The 21,498-nt window shown below is 34.6% G+C and overlaps 1 long non-coding RNA gene and 1 pseudogene across 1 annotated transcript; both read right to left on the bottom strand.

Moving 5' to 3' along the window:
• Positions 1-11,378: 11,378 nt before the first annotated feature.
• Positions 11,379-16,226, bottom strand: LOC133199035 (uncharacterized; annotated as a pseudogene).
• Positions 16,227-19,702: 3,476 nt separating this feature from the next.
• Positions 19,703-20,427, bottom strand: LOC133198724 (uncharacterized). The gene is made up of 3 exons (XR_009722562.1): positions 20,407-20,427; positions 20,015-20,078; positions 19,703-19,837 (listed from the first exon to the last, which is right to left on the bottom strand). It is a non-coding gene; the product is annotated as an uncharacterized LOC133198724 (long non-coding RNA).
• Between the last annotated feature and the right edge of the window lie 1,071 nt (positions 20,428-21,498).

Genomic DNA, 21,498 nt, shown 5'->3' with positions numbered 1-21,498 from the left:
TAATTTGAGGAAAAATTATGAGTTTGAGGGGGGGGGGGGTCATTTCGTGTCAATATTAAGGATACTTAGAATCTTCATACTCGAAAGACGAAGATTGGGTCAACTAAAAAGTATATCAAAGTTATCTTCTTTTTGGAAAATGCCTATATTGAAATGTTAAATAATAATAATGTTGAATTCCATCTTTGTTAGTTGGTAACAGAAGAACGATTCTTTGCCCTTGGTTTGCTCTTTGAGAAGTGAATATAAACAGTACCCCCTTCGAATTAAACTCTGCTTTTTTTTAGTAAGTATAATCCATCATTGGGTCGTATTTTGGCTAACCTGTTTCATACCAATTGTTTCATACCAAATGTTCCGTCTACCTGATCAGTGCACAGGGCTCACCGCTGGTGTGACCGGTCGCAGAGGGATGCTTACTCCTCCTGTGCACCTGATCCCCTTTGAAAGTACTAGGGGTTCGTGTTTTTGCCCTCTTCACAGATTAGTATTGGTTATAGAATTTCTAAGATCCCTGTTCGTTTTCATTTAAATATTCTGTAAGAGTCACAAAAATTTCATACAGTTAATGTTTTAACTTATTAATAAATGAATGATTGAATGTAAGGAGGTCAATGTTTATATTATAGATACGTAGATATAAAGCAGGAAGCGTAATCGTTTAGGCTATTTTCGTACACTGTTCTCTATAGGAATTCTTAATCAGGACCCTTACACTGGCAGACGCCCTACATTATGTTAACCAATGATCGTATTAATGTTTATAGAAAAAAATAGAATACTTATTATACCAAGTATCGCTATTATGTTCAACCCCTTCTTTCAGATGACAGCAAAAATAAACTCTAGGATTTTTATCAAAAGACACTTGGTTAACATTCATGAAAGAATTTTTTTCAAGATTTCTTTTCTCTTTTTTGGGTGAAACAAAAGAATGTTGAAAAATGTAATGTACAAAAATATATATACATCAATCATATTTTTTTTTTTATTTTATTTTTTTTTTTTTTACATTTTGAATTTATACCTTGTTCATTGTAATTTATCTTACCTTAAAGTATAAAAAGATCACACGTCAAGAAACTAAAATAACGAAGGTTCTTTTTGAGACTTCATGTACAAAGAATGTGCTGTCCTTTGAAAAAGGTTATACTTTATGTATACTGAAATAATTTAATATTTTAAGCAGTTTTAAGTTATATAAAACTATATTCTTACAGCTGTTCATGACGTTATCTCAAAGGACGAACGTAAGTACTGATAGCTGAAGCATTATAAAAAAAGTAAGAAAGATGGATAATCAGAGCTGTTCGCCAGGTGGACCCCTGAATTGCTCCTCGCCGGACCAGAAATTAGAGTATTTAACGTTACCAACGTTCATGTTCATTCTGCTATCAACCGCTGTATTTTGTGTATGCGTCTTCAATTGTGGTGTATTTATTCTTATCATCAAAGAAAAGAAAATACGAGGCAATCCCTATTATTTCCTGGTGCTTATGTTGTCTGTCAGCGATTTTACTGTAGGACTGGGAATGATATGTGGCTGTGTCAAACAAATGTTTCCTCATTTACAAGTGAACAGAATTTTAACCATCTGGCAAATGCAACTTATCACTACAGGACTATATCTGTCATTATTGCAGATATCTCTGATCAGTTTACAAAGATATTTAATCATTTCTAAGGAAAAGATACATTCGTTCTTTTTTAGAAAGAAGAGGAAGTATTTTGTATGTTTTGGTTGTTGGATTGTTGTCGTAATGATAAACTGTATTCTTGCCTCGCCATCACACAAAACGTTTAATCCGTTAAGAGACCGGTTCACTGAATACGTATACAGTGGTCATTACATTGCACATAAAGTTTTCAGCAGGTTTTTATCGACGTTTCTTTTATTATTTACATTATTTTTATATGTATTGACAATCAAACATATCAAAATGCAGAGCCTTAGAGTATATCCGAAAAGGAAGTCCAATGTAGTTCCTTTAAAAGTAATCCATGTTAAAAAATATCAACCTTCTCCACTTGCCAATGCCTTGGACTTGGAGGGGAAAAGTCCCACCTCTTCAACTGCTTTTAAAAACAATGCCGAATCAACAACATCTGAAGTGAGAAATCCTATCGTTCAGATCAGACATAAGAAGGTCATGGGTACTGTGTATTTAGTTGGTTTGTTAATTAGCGCTCTTTTGGTTTTTACTGGACCACTTATTGTTTCACTTTGGATTGACAAATGTAGCCCTAAAGTAATGGCTCTTTTGTTCTGTATAAATATTTTGAATGCCGTGGCTAATCCAATTTTATATATTTGGAAGCTAGTTGCTTTCCGTAAACATCTAAAATCAGCATTCTGCTGCTGTCCCACAGCGTCTCCTGACTAACACTGGTCAAATTTCTGAGTGTACGAAAAGTCAAAAAGTACATTACATAATTAAAGTGTTTAATAGTTCAGTTTTAAAATCATTATTCATATTCAGTGCCAACGTGGTACAGTGGTTAGAGCATTTGTTCTAGAGTTGCGGAGTACGGAGTTGATCTATACGTCGCTGGTTTGACTTCCACTCGTGGAGATCAGTCCTTCAAATGAGACCGAGGTCCCGTGTTGCAGCAGGTGCTAGCATGAAAAAGATCCCTGACTGCTTAATGGCCAGTGTAAAGAAAACGTCTAAATTTGCAGCCCCTTCAGCGCGAGTGGTGGTGTCTCCATATGATTGAAAAATTCTCGAAAAACCGTTACATAAAAGTTAAACATATTATTCATTGGTGCATTTAAATATACGTACCTGCAACCATTGTCAGTTTGTTCCAACCTTTGCAATATTTTCATGTGTCAGCCTATTAGAAGAATATCGCTCTACTTTACAAATTTTACAAATTGCTACGTTATTTTAACTAAAATTCACCATTCCGTTGTATTCCTTCATGTGGCAAAAATTTCGTGAAAAATGCACTGTTGTCTTGATTCTGTAAAGTGCGTATATTGGTTTTAATTGTATCCAAGTATGTATTTATTATTTATACATTGTAAATGTAAATAAAAACTTAAATATATATTTTTTTTTATTTTAGTCCCCTACCAGTGTAACCAGAGGGGACTATATGGTTCCTCCTCGTCAGGCTGTCTGTCTGTTCCATTTTGTTTTCCGCACTTTTCTTTAATCCTTTACAAATATTGAGCTGATTTTTGGAATGTGAGTTGACCTTGATGAGTTAAAGATGACGTATAAATTTCGTTGTTTCGCTTAAATGATTTTTGACGGATATATGGCTTTTTCATTTTTTTTTTCGGGAACCAGATTTCACTTGCCGGTAGGGGACTAGTATTGCTAATGCACTAGACTGTTTCACGATAACTGCGGTACTGCTCTTTTGCTGGGCAAACTTATATATTTTGGTAAAATATGAGGTATAAGTAATGGTTTAATATACGTCTTTTATACGTCTTTTAATTTTCTGTCAGCAAAAACTTCGCCAAACGTTATTAATATGCCCTCCAAAATGAGTAGTACTGCAGTTATCGTGAAAGAGCTAATACTCTCAGAATGCTCGTTTTCCTTGTAGTGTTGACATGGATAAAATTATTTTGACTTATCATTACTGAACCTTTAAGTGTTGTTTTATATTAAAATGTATGCCAAATGTATTCTTGATGATAAATTAAAATATATTCTTTATATTAATCTCATGATTTTTTTTCATGTCCCAACATTTTGTCTTTGGTCATTTTGAACTTACAATCACTATCTAACAACAAATAATAAAGGAGGCTTTTTACACCACTTTTTGATGACGTACAACACACAAAAAAATAAACCTCCAATGTAGCGTCCCTTTTCCTCTTGGGATTTGGTATATTAATGATCTAAAATTTGAAATACTTTGACAATATACTAAGATAACAAAGTAAACAACTGATTCATTAGAAGGGTTGTTTTACGTAGAGAAAAGAGAATGATAGCCAAATCTTCGCTAGACAAGAAATATTCAGTGTCATGTCGAAAACAGACGGGGGTTGCTCACTCCTCCATGGCACCTGATCCCACCTCTGATGTTTGGAGGTCCGTGTTTGCTCTGCTCCTATTTTCTATTGTTTGATGGACTTTTGAGCTTGAATACTGTTCGTTGTCTCCGTATATTTCATCTAAGGATTAAATATATGAGCCTCAAGTCGGATAGAAATCGACTTTATCGTATGCAACGTCATAATGAGAAACAAACGAATAAAGTTAATAATGTTTTCCCGGCATTTTTTCTACACGTTGTTATCCACTTTCTACATACAACATATATGTTTCAGGCGGCATCAAAATAGTTCCAATTGCTTTAAAATAACTTTCAGTGTAATATTGTAAACTTAAATAGATTTTCCTTCATAGAGCCCCGCTCTATACACTGTAACCATGGCTAAATGTAAACAGAGGCGAAATGAATGCAGAGTCCGATTTACTTATCAACAGCAGAAGACATCAGGTATTTCGAACAACGCATGAATAAAGGGTAAGTAAACATTGTACAAGTAATAAAATGTTCAAGTTTATTCTAAAGAAATATAATAAATGTACATTTGTCTTTCCTTGGAAGTTTAATTATAAATCTATCAGGTGCTGCCAGATGTATAAGATGATCGAACTTGTGTGAAGTCGTAAATTTCAGTTCTGTACATCAGACAAAATTAGATTTAGATTTACAAGAAATACTATAACCTTTATTGGCTCAAAATGCGTATGACATGTAGTAATATAGAGAATTTAATAAATAAAAGAAGAAAGTGATTATGCAAAAGAAAAAATGAAATAAATGTATAAATAAAAAAAAAATCGAAAAACACCAGTATGTTGTACTTGTAGGGAGTTACACACGATTCATGGATTTGCTTTTCCGATATAGTTTCTAAATACTTGCTCTTGCAGTTGTTTATTTAAAAATTAGCGACCAAGATAATGACACCTTTAAAGGCGATTTTATATATCGCTATGGATTTTTTGTACACACGAAAAATGACTGGATAAGATCATACACGAGTTGCTTCCCATGACAGAGAAAGGGGCTCAACAAAGGGGGATCATTTAATGAATATTTTCCTACTTCTTTCCACCCTTTCCCATAACCGGTAGTTTGTCCAGAAAATATGCAGGCGATTTTATCCATTTTTTTTTTAATTTCAATGATCATCTCAGCATAGCGGATTACGGGCTCTTAATAAACGAAGACGCACAGTTATCAAGACCCCCTTTTAACACACAATTTTTCCTAACAAGGAAAATGTGACATTTGAAAATGTGTATTGAAAGGCGGAAACCCCCCTTTTTGCAGCATTATCAAATCTTTCCACGTTAATGTATCCAAAAAGTTTCCTTGTCGAAAAAGTTGGAACCTATCCAGCCCCGACCCTATAAAAAATAGAATATTTTCTTTTCTTTCTTTTTATAAAAAATGTTCAAGGCAATTGTCAATCCCCCCTCCCTTTCAAAGCCGAGGCTTCGTGCCTGGGGTGTATATCAATGACGTGTGGAAATTGAACTATCTAAGTTCTCATAAATCATCTGGTGATGGATTTTGCGCTTGAAAATGCATGTGCTTGGAACATACTGAACTTCCTAAAATGTATATATATCATCTGATAAATGTCTGTATAGTTTCGGCTAATTTTAATTAACGTAACGTTAATTTCATATTTATCAACTCTGTACATTTATATAATTGTATTTCCCTTCCAGATTTTTAGGAGCTAGCGGCCCATATACACGGAAAATAATTTCAAATTCGAATACATGTATATCACAAGCACCCCCCCCCCCCTCCCCCGACTTGATGCATAACAATACTAACCCTGTTGAAGTATTGTTTTATACTGTCTATATGCATTCATCGATCTTTTCTACATAAATCAGTTTGACTCAAAATAATAAATATGTATAGGGTAGAAAGAAGGTCATATATCATTATTTAACTAAGTTGTCTGTATTCTTTTTTTTCTCTAGTACTGTTTTAGTAATTTAAAGCAAGGTTCATATTGCATTTAAATCCTTAAATACATGTTTATTCACATATTCTATACCGGTATTTAATTTATCTTTTTAGTATACATGATGGATACTGGTCCTGAAGTGGAACACTTTGACGAAGAGGCTACTGATATTTTTCAAGAGTATATTCCACGATCTCCAACACCTCCACTAGCAATATACACGACTGATGACGGCCCAGGCAGCGATGAAGATGATGGAGAAGTAGATGAGGAGAATATCAGGCACAAAGTGACCAGTTTTTTTGCCGAGCCATCTGTCCCATTAAGACTAAGTCAGAATGATGATGAGGATCATGAGAGGGTATATGTAGACAAATTATTTGAAAGTGAATGCGGTTGCATTAAAAACTGCTTTTGAAATATATTTTCCTACAAAGAGCATGCATATCAGCTTCTGTTAAGATTACATGAGTTCACCAAAAGTGAGAGGGACATATATATCCTGTCTAAACTCGAAGATCAATTCATTCAAACGGACGGATCTCTCGACTCTAAAGAAAGAAAACGTGAACGTCAGCGTTTCCCTTACAGCTTTCAAGGAGTAGAAATTTGTGAAAGCGCTTGGCGATCTATTTCCGAAATTGGACGCTCGGAGTTTTAAAGTTTGAAGAAACATTTCAAAGATAACGGCATCACCCCACGAGTTCACGGACTGACTGGTAAGAAGTCAAACCATGGTCATCCATTCTTATATATAGTAGGAGATTGAATGATAATCTTTTGTTCAGTAGTTATAATTATCTAGAAAATATTTTGCGTTTTTTTCTTACACATGCGCCGATATAATTGTTGTTGGGGTCAACATTCATAGCTCACTTGAGCTTTTCTGATCACATATTGTCTATCGTACATCTGACCGTCCCTCCGTCCTTCTTCTCGTGAACTAGTGCCCAAATTCAACCAAACCTGCCACTGTGATGACTATATGGAAGCATCCTCAGTTAGTGTAGATTCAAGTTTCTTCAAATCATGTTTCCCGTGGATAATGTGGGGCCACAATGGGCGATCAAAATTTAACATAGGAATGTATAGGAAAATTCCATAAAATCTTCTTCTCAGGAACAGCAAAGCAATTATTAGAAATATTCATATGAAAGCATTGTCATGTACTGTCATGTGACATGTAACGATAGACGACAATATGTGTAATGAGGGTAGGTACACATTGTCACCGGCGACAATAAGAACTGGACGACAATGTGTGCCGTCACAATCACGGTGCATGAATTGGAATATGAGACACGTACGTTAGTGTAATTTACACACCAATTACATTTAAAAAAAAAATACAAAAAAAACAACAAATCTTTATTCTCCAATATCTGAGGGATGACAATATGTGCAGTGAAGGTAGGTTACAAAATGTCGCCAGTGACAATATCTACATGTTTAACTTTTCAGCTGGCGACAATATGTACCGATGGACGACAATTTGTGCAGTGAAGGTAGGTACATATTGTCGCTGACGACAATATGTACAAAACAGCAATATGTACCATCACAAACTTTGTTCACAACTTTTCAAATTACGTACAACATTAAATGCATTATAACTTTAAGTTGGTATGTGAGAAGCAAATGACTAAGAGGATGTCACGATACTACAGAGTCAAAGAGGCAAGGTTTGTTCCAATCTGATCTTTCTGCGCTTTGAGCTATGTAGAGATCTGTATTCTGATCAGATTGGGTCTGTTCTCATTGTCCGTAACTTTAGAATGATGTGCGAAAACGTATTAGATTTCTCCGCTGCTGCAATACTAGTCCCCTACCGGCAAGGGTAATCTGGTTCCCATTAAAAATTGACATATCATATACTTCTATCAAACATATACTGAAGCAGAACGATGAGATAAACTTAATTTTTAACTCACACAGGTAAAGTCACATATACCAAAAAATCAGCTCAATATTTGCAAGGTGCTTAGTAAAATAAAATTGCGGAAACACTTAGAAATTAAGAAAGATAATCATTGAAGCGGACTGAAATGCAATCTTGATCTGTAAGTCATCAAGATACACTCAAATACCAAAAATCAGCCCCATATCCACAAGCATTTAGAATAAAAGTGCGGAAAACCATGTGGGACAGACTGACAGACAGACAGAGGGAAAGCTAGACAGACAGAAGAACAGACCGTCAGACACAGAGGAAACCTATAGTCCCCTCCGTTTTGGTTTGAGCATATTTTATTGTAATTTCTTATTACAAAGGGATTGGGCACAAGTTCTGTCCTTACATGTAAATACAAAAATTAAATTAGGTCACAGTTGAATATGTACATTCAAAGTATTCAATATTTGCAAAAATTATAAATCAATGCAATTTAAAGAATCATACATATAATTTTGTATATACATGCATATATCAATAAATATATTGATAATAATACCAATACTAACCGGTAGGGGGCTAATAAGCAAACTGAATTAATAACGCATCTCGAAAAATCAATCCTGCGTATACTAGTTACTACCGTACCATTAATCATCATTCTGGAACACAAAGGTAAAAGGCTGCTAAATCAAAGTTATGTTTGCCCATGCACTAGGTCACTTCTGCTGCAGTGGGAGATCTTATCTGCGGCTTTAGAACTACACATATTAGAGAATGCCCGCTGTGCATGATAGTCAGGCGCATACATGTTTGTAAACATAACAGTTACACGGAGCATTTACATTAATTGTCTGTATCAATTTGATACAATTCTCTGTATACAATCATGCATTTAAATGCATAGCTAATTATTAATCCCGCTTTTATTGTCCCCATGTAAGTTTGTTGACAAATTGTGTTAAACTGATAATTTATAATTGTCTGCTATCGAACGAAAGAGACAAATTATTATTTGAACTCAAGGTAACGATATTCGTTAGCAGTTCCCTGTGCACTCTATGGTCTGTTTTGGTTTCCTCGAGATATTTTTAACAAATCTACGTCTCCTAAGGGAGAGTATTTATCAGCCAAACAGCGCCTCTTTTCATTACTGACCACGTGTCTTTGTATCAGATTATCAGAGGCTGAACCAGATTATTGAAACCTTCCGCAATGTGTCCGAATGTGGGAAAATTTACAACTGCAGATGCTATCATTGAGAGTCAGTATAGTTGCATCATTTAAATTTCAAATGTTTTCAATGTATTGAAATTAAAAAAATATATTTCTCTTGATAAATAATGTGTTCAGAAAGTATATCATCAAACTTTTCTATCATTTTCAAGTACTATTTCCTGTCAGCGGCATAATTTTCCATTGATTTTTCTCTCAAAGAAGTGATTAGGTCGAAACACTGTTTGATCTGGGTAACTGCAATGGAGAGTTGATAAAATCAACTCCCAAAAACCTTTCTAATTTATTCAATGTAAAGAATCTCTCTCTCTCTCTCTGCATGTTTTGTTTCCTAACTTTCTCTTTTTTATAAAAGAAAGGCTGCATATATCATTGTTTTAAAAGAAAAAAAAACCAACTAGTTAGTGCAAAATGAATAAAAAAAGAAATTTTTAATCCAATATAAAGAATTTAAAGTACAATTTTACATTAAGTCATCATACTGTCTACATGCAATGAGTGGCTCTTTACCATACACTTGAATGAGTACTGAAACAGCTGACTTTTTCATCAGAAACATTCGCAAAGAAGATTTTACATGAAAGTTGAAAGAAATAGTCTACATATGGAGTGGCCATTACTGCACCCAACATAGCACTCGCACAGGAGATAAAGAAAGTAGTCACATGTTTAGCAGCCTATTACATGTGCTTTAACCAACATAAGACTTGTAAGAAAATTGTACAATGTATAAGTGAAAATTAAAGAAAAAAATTACATGTGAAGCTGCCCATCACCACATCCAACACAAGACTCGCACAGTAAATCGAACATGAAAATTAAATAAAAAAAAATATTTACATATGGAGCGACCAATTACCGCATCTGACATAACACTCACACAGTAAATCAAACATGAAAATTGAATGAAAAATTATTGACATAATAATGGAGTGGCCAATTACCGCATCCGACATAACACTCACACAGTAAATCAAACATGAAAATTAAAAGAAATATTTGCATATGGAGCGGCCAATTGCCGCATCCGACATAACACTCACACAGAAAAACATGAACATTGAATTTTAAAAAATTATTTACATATGATCCGGCCCATTGCTGCATCCTACATAACACTCATAGGCTAATTGAACAAGAAAATTGAATTTAAAAATTAATTTACATATTGAGGGGCCCACTGTCCCATCTGACAAAACACTAACACAGTAAATCAAACATGAAAATTGAAGAGAAAAATTATTTACACATAAAATTATATGATAAAGACTGTAAACTAAGGGTGCAACGATAAACTGTTTGACGGTATATCGCGGTATATTTTTTAACGGTTCATTTCACGATACGCTAAACTGATATCGCGGTTCGGTTCAATCGGTCCAGAATTATCCGTTTTGTCCATTTTATTTCCTTATTTACTATTTCAAAATGGCTTCCGCGCAAAACGTGAGGTCGTCGATATGGCATTTACGGCAATTAAACTCATCTCCAGCATCTTACAGACCTCAGATTTAACAAGGAGAAGGACTTAATGTGATTATAAGTTATAGATGTTAAGACAAATGAAAAACCCTTTAGATCTAAACGTATTCTTTGGTAATACACGATATTCCATCACGTGTGTATTTCGATGAAAATTCGCTGTCTTGTTGACTAAAACCTATCAACACTAGAAATATGACAACTGGTTTTCTACGTAAATAAAAGGAATAAAAGAATGAATGTCTTCCTTTCTCATTCCAATTTTAAAGGAAGATTATTAGGAAAGGTCCCCATAGTTCCCTGTAAATGTTCATCATTGCTTTAGAATGTTGTCACAACTCGAAGATCTACCTAACAATCCAATTCAAGTTAACAAAATGTTATTTTAATTATTATTAAAAAAAATATGAACATTTTGTATAACCCTGTCAAGTTTTAAAAAAAATATGATGACAAACTTGAAAGACTTTTTAACCTTGTCATGTATCGTGATACGTATGGTATCGTGAACTGAATACCGTGATACGTACTGTAAACAGCACATGTACCAAACACAGTAAGTTCCCCAGTCTTTATTCTTCTGTTTCGCTGTCTCCTTCATCAGAAGATTCACTTTCATCAACTGGAGTTGGAATGTTGTTTGCATCTTCGACAAAGTCACTCCAGTTTCGAACACCAAACCCAGTCTGGATATTGTGTCGGGCATTTCCTGGAAACCAAAGAATGGCAGCAATGTGGGAGCACATTCCAACAACCCTTGCTCCAGCTCTGCATTTACAATCAATAATATTTCCTTCATCATATTTGTTCCATAATTGTTACAATCTTGATGAGACATGCCGACTCTGTAGCCGAACCCTGACAGGACCTGGCTCCTCTTTGTGCACTTGTATATGACAGTCACCTTCCAAGTGCTCGTGTGCATAATTTGGTGAGAGTCGAAGATGGTATGTCCCACAAGTTAGGTTCCGAAGTTGTTCTTCTTCAAGATATGGAAAACCTAATACACAAATTCGAAACATCATGATTGATCTGCATATAAACTACATAATGGCATAAAATATCCCAAACCAATCTTCATTAGTAATAAATGTAACAATGAATATTTTTAAAATTCTCTAAATTTTTTGAAAAGTATTGAAACAATAACAACTAGAGAACAGAATGCATTGTATAACATTTGTACATATGATAAATACCTCTTAGATCTTCAACTGGTTCCCAGCATCCGGAGCGTCGATCTAAGTGTTGCTCTTCCACATGCTGTTGTAAGACATTGACTTGGATAGATGCAGCATTTTATATCCAAGAATTTCTTCTTCATCAGCATTCCCGGGTTTCAGATATCTGTAACAGATACATAAAACATTGAAATACATTTGCATTAATATTTTAAGAAGTTATTATAATTTCATAAAAATATTTACATGTATATTTCTTACCTATTGCACAAAGAACAAACAATCCTTATAAAATCTCCTATGTACGGAATCTGGCTTGTTGGCAAAACACGCCCTAGGTACTTCCACTGTTTGATCCTTGAATTCGCAGATTCCACAACCCAACGAATCTAAAAATGAGAAGAAATTTTTTGTAAACTCAAAAAATGCTAATTCTCATATACATACATCAAAGTAAACTTTCAATTAATTTGATATCATAATTTCTCCCAACCGCCTTTTCAATCTCTTTCTCCCTGACTACACCACTCACACACGCCTTTGTGACAAGACGACTTGTATTGGCACTCTCTGTGGACATCTGTTTCTCTCCTTTGGACATGAAACAAAGCACATGGGCTTGGATACCAAGTTCCTCCAGATAATCTATTGAGTCGCGGAACCCACGATCAAGGATAAAATATCTTCCTCTTGCACCCAGTAACGGATGTTTTCAACGTTGGACTTCATGATATGCTTGATGATACTAGCATCATATTTTCGGGCAAGATATGGACCCATCACTGATATAAAGTGGCCAGTTGTTGACACAATGATCATGGGTTTCACTAGAGGGCGACCCTTGTGTAAGCTGAAGGACTGTCTTTGGAAATGAAAATCTCCACTTCTTGTTTATATAACTATATGTCCCATCCAAAACCAAAATTGCTTGATTTCCAGCTGAACTGTTTCCAAAAAGTGTTTGGGCAATCTGTCTTGTGTGATGCTGTATGACATCAGAACGTGTAATGTGCTGGAAACCCAAATTCTCTAACACAAATCTTCCTGCAAGAGCTGATCGCACAGAACTTATACATCTTCTAATACTTGATTTTGATTCATTGAAAAGTGTGGAAAGAACTCGATTGGATTCCCCTCCTCTGATTTTCATAAGGAATATAGCTAAACTTGTCCTCAGGGATCATGTTGGAGTAAGCCGAACTTTTCCTTCAATATAATGTAACAAGTCTTTAAATGAGTCCTTGGAAATGTCCATAATGTCCACATATTCAGCATCACTGAGACTTTCATCATTGTTGAAATTAAGTCTTGTTTTCTCTTGCCTCTGAATTTTTGACTTCAGAAACTTGACCAGTTGAGCTATTGTTTGTTCTATTAACTGTTGTTGTTTCAGAAATGGGTTGAAGATCCCCAATGTTTCCCTGTAGGTGATTAGGACAACATCTAGCTCCAGCCGGGATAATGATTTCCTTAGAAATAAATATTTGATGCCTTATGTCAACAGGAACAACAATGAGTTTTGGTTCAGGTCTCTTACATATACAGCAGAAAGAGTGGCCTCTCGCTGTGCTGGGGAATGGTAGCTGTACTGAAGGAGGACTAACAGGCGTTGAAGACGATGGTTGAGATGTAGATGTCAGAAGTTTGTTTTTCTTTCTTAGATCCCTGCACATTAGACTTGCGTATATGGCGGCACTTGTTGCACAGAAAATCTTCCTCACTAGGTAATCTGGTAACCACAGATCTGTGTCTCTTGGAAATAGCATATCTTTCTGTCTGTTTTGTTCTCCGATGACAGAGGAAGCACTTATAAGACTTTTTTTCCTGACATCTATGAATCAATGAAAAAAAAATTAAACTATTTGATGATGGGAGATTTTTTTTTTGTGTGTGTGTTCAGTGTGTAATAAATTGATTAATATGACAAACACAATAGGGTTCATTCTCAATTTCAAAATCATCTTTCCTTTCCTACCCTTAAATATGTTAAACAAGAGGCCCATGGGCATATTTAATTCCTTAGTTTGTCCCAACCTAAAACCCTAGAGATAAGGTTTGTGGGCCCACCCACTCCCTAGGGGCAATAATTTGAGGAAACTTTAACCTGCAATTATTGATGCTGTTGGCATAATACCAGGGCTCTCACACCAGTTTTTGGGACTCTGGCCGGGGCCGTGAAAATTGGGAAAATTAACGACCTTTTGAGGAAATTTGGGAAAATCATAACTAGACAATATCCATTAAATTCATTATATATTGAGTTTCTGGTGGTTGTTATCAACTAAATTTCTGTTTTGTAATATAGAGAAATGTGAATAACAAGTTTAGTAACCACACATTTTACTAAATGTTCTTTAATATTAGGGAAAGTGACCAATTGGGAAAATTAAAACAATAAATTGGAAAAAAGGTACCTTTTTGAATTGGGAATGGGGCCTTTAAACAGCCCCAATTATAGAGAATCGAGAGCCCTGAATACTAATCATGGCAAGCTGTTCCTCAGAAGATTTTTACAGATATTTCTGATATTTTAATTCATATATATAAACCTTTGATCTCCTATTGTGGCACCACCCTACCCCTGGGGACTATTATCTGAACAAACCTAAATCTGCACTACATTAGGAATTAAATTAGCTTGTATTTTGATACGACTAATCATGGTCCTGCTCAGTAAAAAAAATTAAAAACAGGTTTTTTTAAAAAGTTGTATCCTTTATGTAAAATGTTCATTCCCTGTTGTAGAATTTCCTATCACAATTTAAGGGCCATAATTTTGATTTGAACTTGAATTTACATTTTATCAGGAAGCTCTCGAAAAGGTTTCATCTTTTCTGGTCCAGTAGTTCTTGAGAAGAAGATTTTTTACCCTACCCTATTTTTGCATTTTTTTTTTTTTGATTATCTCCACTTGGAACGGGGTGTGGCCTTTCATTAGAAGAAACTTGAATCCCCCTCACCCAAGGATATTTAATGTGCTATGTTTGGTTGAAATTAATTAGCTCATCCTTAAAGAGAAGATTGATTGACTGATTGATTGTTTGTAGTTAAACGTCCCTCTCGAGAATTTTTCACTCATATGGAGACGCCACCACTTGCCGGTGGAGGGCTACAAATTCTGACCTATACTCGGCACTAACGGCAATTGAGCAGTGAGGGATCTTTTTCGTGCCAGCACCTACTGCGACACGGAACCTCGGTTTATACGGTCTCATCCGAAAGACCGGTCTCCACGTCCCACAGTGGGATTCGAACCCGCGACGTAAGGATCAACTTACTCCGCGACTCTAGAGCAGACGCTCTAACCACTGCGTCTTAAAGAGAAGAAGATGAAAATGTGGAAAATTTACAATAAGAATAACACCAATGATGACGACAGACAATGGACAATTTTGATCAGAATGTGAGCTTCAGAATGAGCTTCAGTTCATATGAGCTAATAAATGGGCAGATAAACTATTACCAAAGTTAAATAATGAATTAATTAAATATGTATAAATAATCAAAGAAATTAATTGATTATACAGTGTATTTTACCTTTTAATTAAATTCAATCAGCATAAAGGATTATCTGTTGAAATAATCTTGTTCAATTCCAAAGATCCATCAAATAGGAAGCCCACACTATAGTCTAGTCATGTAGAGTTTAACCTGCAGGACATGTAATGCAAATTAATTGTTGACCTGACATCAATAATGAAAAACAGTATAATCGGATTTATGCAGTGAATACGTTATAAATCCATTTATCACAGCGCACCACGTGGAATGATGCGCGCGCAATATCTGCGCCAAGTATCGAAACAGTCAATTATCAACCATACTCCAAAGATACACGTTTTTGGGTGTGCTGCAAACGCAGTACAGTTAAGGCAACATTTTCTATAAAAAGGCACCAAAAACGAGACACTTAAAGTTCAACCGTCTTATTTTTTAGCATGAAACTCTATCTGAAATATCTTAATGGCTTTATGAAGAGTTTGTCCATCGCTTTTCACATCGGTATTTTTTGTCATCATGTGACCCTCTAAAGTCACCTGAGCTCCGATTTTAGGTCAAAATATGAAATGTCAAATTTAACCAAAAAGTGCAAGGGCAAGGCAAACAATATTTGAACTGCACAAGGTTTCATTGTGTCTCTAGGTATCTATCCTATCGAAAAACTGATGCTCATTCAGTCAGATTTCTGAGATTTTTAAGTTAATCATTGAAAACAAACACCAGTATTCAACCAGAAGTCTCTGATGAGACTGTAGCTCTACTGGTCTGTACGTATAACAAAAGAAAAGTAGCACTTCGATTTGAAACTCTGCAACATGCAACAATAAATAGAATTATGTATCTTTAATAATGTAGTCTACTTCTATGCCAAGTTATATTGAAATCAAACGAAAACTGTAGGAGGAGTAGCGTTTTGAAAGTATTTCACGGAAATTTCTATTTTTAGTAACCATGACAACACCATTCACCGAAATAAAAAAAAACAGAAATACATATTATGTATCGTAGTGTATTCTAACTGTGTGCCAAATTAGATTGAAATCAGACCAAATTTATAGGAGGAGTAACGTTTTATGGAAATTTCTCAAAAATTTCTATTTTAAGTAACCATGGCAACACTGTTCATCGAATTCAAAAACTGATGCATTAAGTTATGTATCTTAGTATAGTCTTCTTGTATGCCTAATTATATTAAAAGCAGACTAAAACTGTAGGAGGAGTAGCGTTTTAAAGGAATTTCACAGAAATTTCTATTTTTAGTAACCATGGCAACACTGTCCATCGAAATCAAAAACCGATGCACTAAATATTGTATCTTAGTGTAGTCTACTTGTGTGCCAAGTTATATTGAAATCAGACCAAATCTGTAGGAGGAGTAGCGTTTTTAAATGAATTTCACAGAAATTTCTATTTTTAGTAACCATGGCAACACCGTCCATTGAATTCAAAAACCCATGCACAAAATTATGTATCTTAGTGTAGTCTACTTGTGTGCCAAGTTATATTGAAATCGGACCAAAACTGTAGGAGGAGTAGCATTTTAAAGGAATTTCATAGACATTTCTATTTTTAGTAACCATGGCAACACCGTCCATTGAAATCAATCTCCAATGCACTAAATTATGCATCTTAGTGTAGTCTACTTGTGTGCCAAGTTATATTGAAATCGGACCAAAACTGTAGGAGGAGTAGCGTTTTAAAGGAATTTCACAGAAATTTCTATTTTTAGTAACCATGGCAACACCGTCAATCGAAATCAAAAACCAATGCACTAAATTATGTATCTTAGTGTAGTCTACTTGTGTGCCTAGTTATACTGAAATCAGACCAAAACTGTAGGAGGAGTAGCGTTTTAAACGAATTTCATAGACATTTCTATTTTTAGTAACCATGGCAACACCGTCCATTGAAATCAAAAACCGATGCACTAAATTATGCATCTTAGTGTAGTCTACTTGTGTGCCTAGTTATACTGAAATAAGACCAAAACTGTAGGAGGAGTAGCGTTTTAAACGAATTTCACAGAAATTTCTATTTTTAGTAACCATGGCAACACCGTGCATCGAAATCAAAATCCGATGCACTAAATTATGTATCTTAGTGTAGTCTACTTGTGTGCCAAGTTATATTGAAATCGGACCAAAACTGTAGGAGGAGTAGCGTTTTAAAGGAATTTCACAGAAATTTCTATTTTTAGTAACCATGGCAACACTGTCCATCGAAATCAAAAACCGATGCACTAAATTATGTATCTTAGTGTAGTCTACTTGTGTGCCAAGTTATATTGAAATCGGACCAAAACTGTAGGAGGAGTAGCGTTTTAAAGGAATTTCACAGAAATTTCTATTTTTAGTAACCATGGCAACACCGTCCATCGAAATCAAAAACCGATGCACTAAATTATGTATCTTAGTGAAGTCTACTTGTGTGCCAAGTTATATTGAAATCGGACCAAAACTGTAGGAGGAGTAGCGTTTTGAAAAATTGTTTACAGACAGACGGACAGACAGACAGACAGACAGACAGACAGACAGACGGACGGACGACGGACACCTTACTATCGCATAAGCTCTTCTGGTCTCTGACCAGCAGAGCTAAAAATAGGCTATTTTTCATCATTTAATCGGAAATTTTAAATTGCCTAATGAATTACAAAGAAATGAGCATCACTTTTTAAAAACTATACAGTAAAATAAAGAATTTAAAATAAAAACCTACCTCTTGGGTTGCCGCCTTGCCCTTGCACTTTTTGATTAAAAATTGAAATCTTAACACATTCATTCTAAATATAGTTTTCAAACGCATCATTGACCCAGCATGGGAGATAACTCTGTGGTACTTAGTAGAGTTTGTGCACCTCGCAAATTTTAAACAAATACCTACGGACTGCGCTGGGCTTTATTTCACTAAATCAAAACGGTATGCATAAAAAAATCTTTGACTTTACTTTGTTTTGTATATCTTCGTTCTTTTATACGCTACACAAGACGTATTTGACACCTACCGCATTTCCTCCGTTCGCCTAAAATTTGCCGCAACATCCATCATGTAAATAAATTGGAAAATGCCCATGGTTAAAAATATTGAAAGATTCAGTCATTTGTAATAAAAATAAAAAATAGACAGCCCCTATCAATGATTAAACATTTATTCTTCCTCAGTAGACACACAGAAAAAAATATCTCCAACAGAACTTAGTAGTTTTTTTTTTTTTCATAAGTGACTATATTTGTTATCAAACCTTCAACTGTTTATGGATTCTAGACTACGTTAAAAGTTTTAAGAACAGACGGAAGGGATTGGGGTGCTTACTACTGTATTTAATAACCTGTTTTCCTTTCTACAGATCTAACCCCCCCCCCCCATCACCAGTTTGCCTCTGGCTCCTTTGATACCATATACTTACTGGCATGTTAAAAATAAATTATTAAACAGTGTTTACATCAGGTTTTACTTATTTGGGTATTGTAGCACAAATCATATCGGCGTAGGGGGGAAGGGGGGGGGGGGCTTTAGTCTCATGTTTTTGAGTAATTATCAATCAATGCGCAAACAAGATAATCATAGTAAAAACTTTGTAATACAGAAACAGAAACTCTGTTAAAGAACAGGTGAACACAATATACATACTGAAATTTAGATCTTGTTGTACCCCAAAACACGGACAGGCGCATACCAGAATGGAAGTGAAATGTACGCAGAGAACGGCTGGGGTCCGCTTTGAGACCCCCAGTGGGTCCAGATGAGGGCTCAGGGTCGAAGTCCCTGAAAGCTCATGGTTTTTACTAAATATTTCATTCAAAATCATGCCATTTCGATTTTCTTTAGAAAATACAAGACATAATACTATTGTTTTCAACACAAAGTTAAATACTTCCGTGCAAATTTATTGTACATGTAGAGGCTGAATATTTTTTTTTAAAAGATATATTGGTATCATCTTTCGGCAACAAATATAATTAATAATTTCAATTTTTAACAAAAATAATATTTTAAATCGTATTCTATTGGATCACAGCATTCAACGGTTGATATTTTCTCTAAGTTCTTAAAATAAATTATCAATGTGTTGTAGAAGAATTACAAATTAATGAATGTTTTATTTGGTTTTGGCAATGATTTAATAAAACATTACAATTTTTTTAAACTTTTTTTTTATAAAGACATGGTTATATAGAATTTGAATTTCAATCGAAACAGTATGAGATAAAATAATTTGAAACACAAATATTTGCTGGATGGTATTGATATTTTTTCTCTTCTCACAAATCTCTCCCTCCCCCCCCCCCCCCATTTTTTTAAATTTGTAAACGATGTGTACGCACCTGCGTATTTGCGTATAAGCAGCTACGCGCCTGTCAGAATACATGCAAGTAAAGATACTCAAATCTTAACAGCCTTCAAACTTTCACACCATTGTACTGTTAAAAATTCAAAGTATTAGTTATCTAGAAAATTTATTTAATTAAAAACAGCCTTTCAAATTCAAAGACAAGCTGTGAAGGGATTTCTGAGCAGGTGCAAAATATTTCAAACAGTCCACAGTTCAAACAGTTCTTCTGGATGAAATCAATTCTGAAAACAAAATGAAATACCATTATGCAAGGTTCATTGGTGTTTTAAAAAGTGATACTCAAAACAATGCATTGAGTAACATGGAAAGCATATACATGACTCTACTGTTTTTATTATCAAAACATTTCAATAATCTTGCTAGGAAAATGTATGGTTTAGAGCTTATATGGAGCATACCTTTTTATTTTATTGGTGGAAACACTTGCTGCCTGAATGAATTGTTCAAATTGTTTGGGAGTAGCTACAATATATATGTAATGAGTGAAAAACATAATGATTACTATTGTAGAATGAAATGACATTGCATTGTACAAAACAAACCATGCTATACTATATTATCTGAAATTCATAAAATAAATGGAAACAAACTTTTGATACAAAACTTTTCTGGGAAATTGAAACCTATGACATTTGCAAAAGTAGAATTGGTAGCTATACTTAATTTAAGTAAAAAAAAATCAATATACTAGAGATAACATTTAATTCTTTCACTTATACAACATTTAAAAAAAAATATTTAACACTGGCATACTATAAAATTAATGTGAAATGCTTTAGTGTGATCATACCCAGTGGAGAAATTGATGCATTTATTTTGAAAGTTCTAGCTGATGTAAATGCTAGTTTTAATCAGTTCTGTGACAGCTACAATGACAAAAGAATTATACATATAAACAGTACATAAATACATGTATATACATATAAGACTGACTTAATGTACATGTAGTCAGACAAATGAAAATTCAAACATTTTATCTTCATTAATGTAGAAATTCTACAAATTTACAGCCTAGTGATATAGATAGTAAAAGTTCTATGATGAATTTAAAATATGAAGCACTGGTAAAAACTGAAATCTTAAAATTCACATATTTTTGATTGCCAGAGGTAAAAATTAAAATGTATAGGGTCTTATACTCTTGTATGTACAATGCACATACATTGTACACTGTGCAGTTTGACTTCACAAATACACTGTAAGTGTGACTGCATCTAAATTATACTTGATATCATGACGTGCTGTGCTTATATTATGTTACATGTTTGTACATGTATGCCAAAGGACAACATCATTGCATATTTAAAAGTGTGGAACTTTCATAATGTGTTTTTGTGTATGTGTGTGTGTGTGTGGATGGGGGGGGGGGTACACACAAGGCACTGCATTGCAGTTTGTGACGGACTGTAACAATACATCTTATTGTACATGTTCAAGGTTATTTTACATCGATGTAAAGAATAGTATGTCTACATGTTAATACCTATGCACATACACACCTTAATGAACAGAAAGGGACCTAGGGAGGTAGTGCGGATCGTCTCAGTTTTCCATGATTTCCCGAAATAACGTCATCATCTTCTCATCAAAAAGATAAACAAGGCCCGGGTCTCTTATTTTATCCCTATTCTCTTTAAAGATTGCCTGATTGTTGCATTTATCCACTGCATATCTCAGCTGCTGTCGCCACGTTTTTAGATGTAAACAACATTCCGTGTCACCGAGTGCAAGCGCTTGGCTGAAGCCGAATGCAGCCAAACGACACAATAAAAAGAGAATTATTTTGTTGCTATATAAGAGAAAATCACTAATAATTATTTATTTAAACCTGAAAATTCAGGCATTCATTACAAATTCTCGCAATCATCATTAAATAGCTTTT

The sequence above is a fragment of the Saccostrea echinata genome, unplaced genomic scaffold, assembly GCF_033153115.1.
Source record: "Saccostrea echinata isolate AGI-Se365-2 ecotype Australia unplaced genomic scaffold, CSIRO_AGI_Sech_v1 ptg000033l, whole genome shotgun sequence".
NCBI classification, from domain to species: domain Eukaryota; kingdom Metazoa; phylum Mollusca; class Bivalvia; order Ostreida; family Ostreidae; genus Saccostrea; species Saccostrea echinata.
The sequence above is the reverse complement of the archived record's forward strand: the minus strand, read 5'-3'. Positions and strand labels throughout refer to the sequence as shown.